The sequence below is a fragment of the Aquila chrysaetos genome, chromosome 4 (assembly GCF_900496995.4).
Source record: "Aquila chrysaetos chrysaetos chromosome 4, bAquChr1.4, whole genome shotgun sequence".
Classification (NCBI taxonomy): Eukaryota; Metazoa; Chordata; class Aves; order Accipitriformes; family Accipitridae; genus Aquila; species Aquila chrysaetos.
Window position 1 is genome coordinate 74,928,602 of NC_044007.1, and position 6,591 is coordinate 74,935,192.

Genomic DNA, 6,591 nt, shown 5'->3' on the forward strand with positions numbered 1-6,591 from the left:
CTCCTGACACATCTTTGCAGGGTCCTTGTAGAATCGCTTATGGTCATGGGATTTTGTCCAATGCATTGTTCATTAGTATTTATTTTTATATTTAAGCACAAACCTTTGTTTAATACTCCTCAAGGGGTACAATAGAAATTCCTCAACAATGGAGTCCAGTGTTTTCCCATGATGTTCCTAAGTATAACATTTCCATCATGACCTCAATGATTCCTCCTCTGCCAGGCACCCAATATTACACCTTCCACCTACCTGCCCTGCCGGCACCTTCTTGTAAGTCTCAAGAGTTCGCATTCCTTGTTCTCTTCCACTGAAGCAAGCGAGCAGCCAGTCCCTGCTCATGCTCCCTCCCTTGGCTGCACTGGGGATGTCCAGTCCTTGCTGGTCTTTTCTCTGTAACCATACGGACGAGTCACATTCACATTTATTAACACTTAGTGGAAGGGAGAAAAGACAAATGTGATTGTAACTCCCTGAAACCTGTGTCTAACTTCAGACTTCTACTAGTGATGGCAAACTAATCAAAACAAATCAAAATCAAACCAAACCAACTCCAGAATATCCAGATTGCCACAAAGCCTGTAGAAAGAAATAACTAATTTTAGAAAGTATGTAGAAATGCATATCCATGAAGCTCGCCTGGTACACTATCTCTATTATAAGAGCAGCTTCATTTTGTTCAATCAGAGGATGGGCATAACCTAATCAAGAACTGTATCCTATCATTGTAATACATTGCACCACAGGTAGTCTGACTGTGTTGGCCATTAATAGCTGGCTTTTTATCTTTTGGGATGTAATAGAGTAGGCTGAAGCAAATTTACACTTTATATTTTATTAGTTTTTAATTTCTCGGAAAAGCTAGGAAACAAAGCATAAAATTGTATCTATCCCAAGCATTAAAATACAGTAAAATATATAAATATAACACAAAACTCTATCAAACATTTCCTTCACTCACAAGGCAAAACATTTTAAAGAGTGAAATTATTTCAATCAGATTGTAACAGAGCTTTCAGAGGCTGTTTCTTCCTTGAATGTATTACTTTTAGAGAATATGTAACAGTTAGGAAAAGTACTTTTGAAAAAAAAAAAAACCCAGACCTTAATCTGCAAAGTTCATCCTATAGAAACTCATGCAGCCTCCAAAACAACTGCAATAAGAAAAGCTGCAAAAATAACAAGCAAATGATTCATATCCAGGGGAATGAGAGCTTGGTGGTTTTGGGTTTGTTTGGGTCCCCCCCCCCCCCCCCTTTTTTTTTGATAAAGGTACAAGTGGGAATTGCAGCTAGCACTTTACACTTCTGTTCCAACTCTGATACAGACCTTCCTGTGATATCGAGGCAATCTCTTAAGACTGCTGTTAGTCAGCACGTATTTCTTTGGTCAACTACAAAAATGTTTGCAGAACTAGTTACTTCTGGAAACATGGTACAACTGAAAAAATGGGGTTTGTTTTATTTTGGCTGAAGCAAAGGCAGAGGGGGGTTTGAGATGCAAAGAAAATTTTGAAAGCTTTTAGTGTTCTGAAGGTGAAGTTTGTGGTTTTTTTTTTTTTTTTTAATCTTTGCAGAAAATAGCTAATAATTTGACAGAGATTTCAACAAAACTAAACCAAAGACAAATCTTGGAGAGATTGATGCTGAGCTTTTGGAGGGACTGTCAATGTGTTAAAAAAAGAACTTCACCCCCTCACCCTTGAGGATGAAACAAGTTAGGCAGCATGCCATGAAGCACAGAAAGTGTAATCCTCACTTTAGGGAATTTATAATTTAAGACCAGAGACTACAAATTACAACTTTATTGTCTTAGGCATTTTTTTGTTGTTTCTCTCGATCTGAGGAGCCCCAGCTGAAGACCAAGATCTCAGTTTCCCTGGACACTGTGTAAGCACAGCAAAGCCGTGATGGGCATCATTCAGCCCAGTTCATCTGCGCTGGCTGTTGAAAACACATCCATTTCCCAAACTCTGTTCATAACACGCCTGTCCCCTGGGATATCAACGGCCCAAGACACCTCTGAAACAGACAGTACAACCCGTTCCCCTTTGCATCCCAGGGCCCCGGGTGCCCCCAGCGCGGGCGAGGCAGCACTGGGATGGTGGAACCAGCAGCAACGCTCGCCAGCACGCTGGTGGCCCGTCGCTGCTGCTTGGTGCCGACTAGGTCGTGCAGAGACAAAGTGGACGTGGGTGCCAGAGCACTTTAACCGTGGATGTGTGCAATGGTGTTCACGTGTTAAAGCTATAGCCAGGCAGGTCCAGTGCGTGCCAACAACTGCAGCCAGCTGGTACTGGGTGTTTCTCAGGCATCCAGAAGATGTGTAGGAAGAGTTTTAGGGAAGGATTTGAAGAAAGAGTGTAAAGTATTTTTCTTTTCCCTAAATATATCTTAGGAATGTCAAAAGTCACTTGATGTGGCATGTTGACAAATCTTCCTGTGGCTTTACCAGTCCTCTGTCACTAACAGAGGCTGTCACAGATCCTGAATAGCAGGAGTGGAAATCAGCCACTTGACTCTCTTTAAAACTGGGAGCATACACACAAGTTTCATCCAGGTTGGTAGACAATAGGTCAGGAACAAGATTCGTCTTTGGTTTATCATTTGCCCAGTGGCTTTCCTCTGACCGTGTCTTAAATCTGACCAGCATATTAAGGAGAAATGCACCCCACCCTGGAGATTGGCAGCACGAGATTAAATCCTACTCCAACATAACTGAAGTCCACAGAGTAGCTTTAAAATGTGAGGAGCTTTTGCTCCACAGTGGTGTCGGTTTTACCCACACAATCTACTTGAATCCCGGTGGAGCGATGGCCACCATCCCCAACCCTGGAGCTGAAACCGCACGCACCGCTTTCGGCTGCCGTCTGTACGCGGCATATTTCAGCCAGAGGGGAACGGCGTCCTGAATGCTGATGTATAGGCTAACGCGGATAGCGTCGACAAACAGGAATACCGTTTTGTTAGGATTATTAATTGGACAGTAAGAGTAGATTACATGCAGGTCTGGGTTATGCGTGGGTTTATCGCTTTCTGCATAAACAGGAATGAATCCGAGCTTAAACTGGGATTACTGGGTGCTGGAAGTTACTACGGGGTAGCTGCTACTTTGGCCCTCCAGGACACAGTGGCTGTTGGCTTACAATATTGTCAGTAGCTTTTTTGGGGGGGTGTGTCAGAAGGCATTTCAAACTTACTGTAACTCTGTGAAAGGACAGTAGGAAAAAAATTAAAAAAAATATAAAGGCTAAAACACCTTTAGGTGATGCAGAAATTCTTTTCCAAAGGAGAGTTTTTAATTGTGTTCTTCAAAGATTTTATAATGCATTTCTTCCTGTCTGGGCTCTGCTGATCTTTAGTTGTCCAACTCCCTCATCTTTCAGTGATCTTAGACATCTGTCTTTCTTACCTACCATTAATTCTTGGAAGGCTGAAGCGGTGTGTATATTCATCTAGAGCTATTTCACTCCCACTCTTTTACAACTAGTATCCATCTGCTCCTTCTCCATCCACATGCCTGTAGAAAGCCCAGTCCTTTGCCTTTTCGAGTCACTGTATTAACTGGCCTGCTGTTTTTCATTTCCAACTCTCGTCACCAAGGTGCCTGGCTCTGTCATGTCACATAATACTTTTGTCTATATAAACAAAGTAAATACAGTAATCGCTAAATAGGGGAATAGGTCCAAAGCATATTAGCGATTAAAGATAGGCATATTTTCGGCAACTTAAGTAGTAGTACTTAATGCTATAATAAAATGTCAATCTTTTAAAGTTACAGACTTTCCTCTTCCCTAGTCTTAATTTTGCTTATTTAATAAAATTTGCATTCCTAACTGCTCCATCCTAAGAACACATTTAAGGAGGAATATACTTTTTATAGGGTGACTTAGTATGTCTTCTAGCCAACTTCACCAATGTAAATGATATTCCAAGAAGAGATTCCTCCTCCCCCAGAAATCTATCCGTGCTTTTAGTGAACTGACTTTCCTCCTCCCAAAAGAAAAAATAATGTTTCTTGCTCTGCAAGAAAGCAGTTTGACTCACTTTCTGCATAACAATTGATGCTGTGTTTTACAAATTATTTTAATGAATTAATGATAAACCATTAATAGAGTAATTAATATTTCTGTCTTTATACTGCATGGTTCTACACACAGAGTTGCTGGGATAGCCTGTGACAAAAAGGACCTAATGGCAGGTAGCCCTGCTTTGCACTTATCTCAGATACTTCATAGCTTGATCCTAGGACCCAAATTCCTCCTTATATGTTCTTTACCCTGAAAATAATGATTCAGATTCTCGGCCTTTCTTGTTGCATAAGCCTAAGGATTTTTTCATTCTTTCTGTGCAGGCGTAAAATGACAGTTCCTTTAATAAGGAAGATTATAAATTGGATTTTGTTTTGTTTTGTTTTGACAACAAGACATAATGTATCCTGTTGTTTCAATTTTAATCTTCCTTTTGCCCATGGGTGATTAAGCTCTTTTCAGAAGTTTGTTTGTTAAATACATATTTAGCTAATTTAGAAATGAATGGTGGAATTTAATTATATTAACATATCATATATTATTTACCAGAGACATCTATTATCCTATAAATATGTATTTACAAAACACAAATTGTTTCCTCAATAATAGTAATTCTCTGGACAAACTGTAGATAGCATTCATTTTCTCATCTGAGGATCTCAGTTTGTCTTTTGTATGAAGAGGCATATGAAGTCCGTTAAAATCATTTGAAACATGCTTATTACTGAGAATGCATGGTTCATTTTTCATTTGACTCAGCTGTTAAAAAAAACTCAAATTTTTTCTTCAAAAAGAAACAAATATGTTTATAGTGTCATGAGATCATGGCCAAATCCTGAGACTTGCTCTTACCTTCTCTGAAAGGAAGGGAGAGATCAAGTGTGGCTCCTCTTACGTCTCAAACGTTTATTTGACTGTGGTGCTTTTTCTTAGCACAGCGAGGTGACAGTTCCTCTGAGTTTTCTCTATGTTTAGTCACTGAGATTCAACTAATCAAGTCCCTTACAGGAAAAGTTAGCTAGTCAAAATTTGTTAAAAGAGACTGTGACTAAACTGACTTGAGAATTATAGGTATATGTATCCTGTGATATTTTCATTGCCTTCTTTCTGTCCCGCCCTTTTGCTTTTTCCCTTCCACAGATTTTGTCACTGATGAGATACCTCTAAAACCTAACTATGTTATATTTTGTTAATTTAGGTGTGACAAATCATTAACAACATCAGTGATTATATATTCTTATATCCTGGAAAGATATACCTATTATTTTCATTATTATAATTAGCATCGTTATTTCTTACGTTAGGAAATATCCCAATTACCAGATGGTCAGGAGGCCACAAGAAAACAACATAACAGACTTTAGAAAATTTTCTCTTTAGTCATACTGCTGGATGAATACTTGATATACATTTGAGCCTAAGAGCAACAGCAGCAATTTAACAAATAAATAAAACTACCTTATTTCTAAATAAGTTTCAGTAAACATCGTCATGATCTAAATACGCCAGACTACATAAATATTATTTTTCCTGGCCTCTGAATGTTTCATCAAATACCATTTTTTCTGTATTCTAGTGAGGTGTGAGAACTGCATCAAATGAGGTTTTAAAAACTTCCATGACCCTGATGTTTCTAACTTGTAATTCTGGAATTTCTCCTCTAGGTCTTTGGGTGAAATCCTTCACAGCAACAAAGAAACGGGGAGTTGGGGTAGTGTACAAGGCATTGAAAAATCACCTGGAATGTCTCATGGAAAGAACACTGAATAAGCTATGACACACAGGCCTGCCAGAAGTCTTAGTCTTGGTTTGACATTAAAACTACACGCAATAGAAAACTCAGTAGATTGTTGGAGAAAATATCCAATTTTAGATGGAAAACAACTGATTTTAATCTTTATCAGAACTGTTCACTTGCCTAGACTGAAATTTTGCAAGTAAACTGCAAGAAACTATGATACTCTTTGAAAATAGGGTTCCCTTTTCCTCACACCAGTTGTACACCAATGCCATTTACCTGGCTCTGCAGAGTTACTCCAAGTGACAGCATTCTTCCAAGCTTCTCTTAGCGTATTTTCAGTATTACATGGCCAGATACATAGCAATAGCTGGAAGACAAGAGAAAAGTAGAAGACTTTAAAGTGGAAGACAGGGGCTTTCAAGAATAATTTTAATGAAAAAGAAAGGTGTGTTATATAAATTTGGGATTCAGGTGTCTTTCTGCACACAGATGTGAGCTCGCAGCTGCCCACACTATAAGCTGATCGGATGTGAGCCAGCTCTGACTGAGCTTTAGAAATGGTGCTTTTTATCTCAGGCCAAGTTTGTGTCCATCCAGTTCAGCGTGCAGGCAGATTAAGTTCATATCCATCTGCAAAGGAGCATTGAGCTAAAAAAAATGTAGAGAATATGGCTGCAAAGAAGGTAAGAAGACGACAACGGCAATGACTTTGGGTTTGCTGTCGATATATCTGATTACTCACTGAATAGTATCACATTTATTAAATAATCTTTCTGGGTAAGGTTGCCAAAGCAACACTCTGAAGGGATACATTGGGAGC

General features: G+C 39.1%; 1 long non-coding RNA gene across 1 annotated transcript; it reads right to left on the reverse strand.

The window, feature by feature from the left end:
• Window positions 1-334: 334 nt before the first annotated feature.
• LOC115340121 lies at window positions 335-6,140 on the reverse strand. The gene is made up of 3 exons (XR_003922924.1): window positions 6,048-6,140; window positions 3,416-3,637; window positions 335-393 (listed from the first exon to the last, which is right to left on the reverse strand). It is a non-coding gene; the product is annotated as an uncharacterized LOC115340121 (long non-coding RNA).
• Window positions 6,141-6,591: the final 451 nt, after the last annotated feature.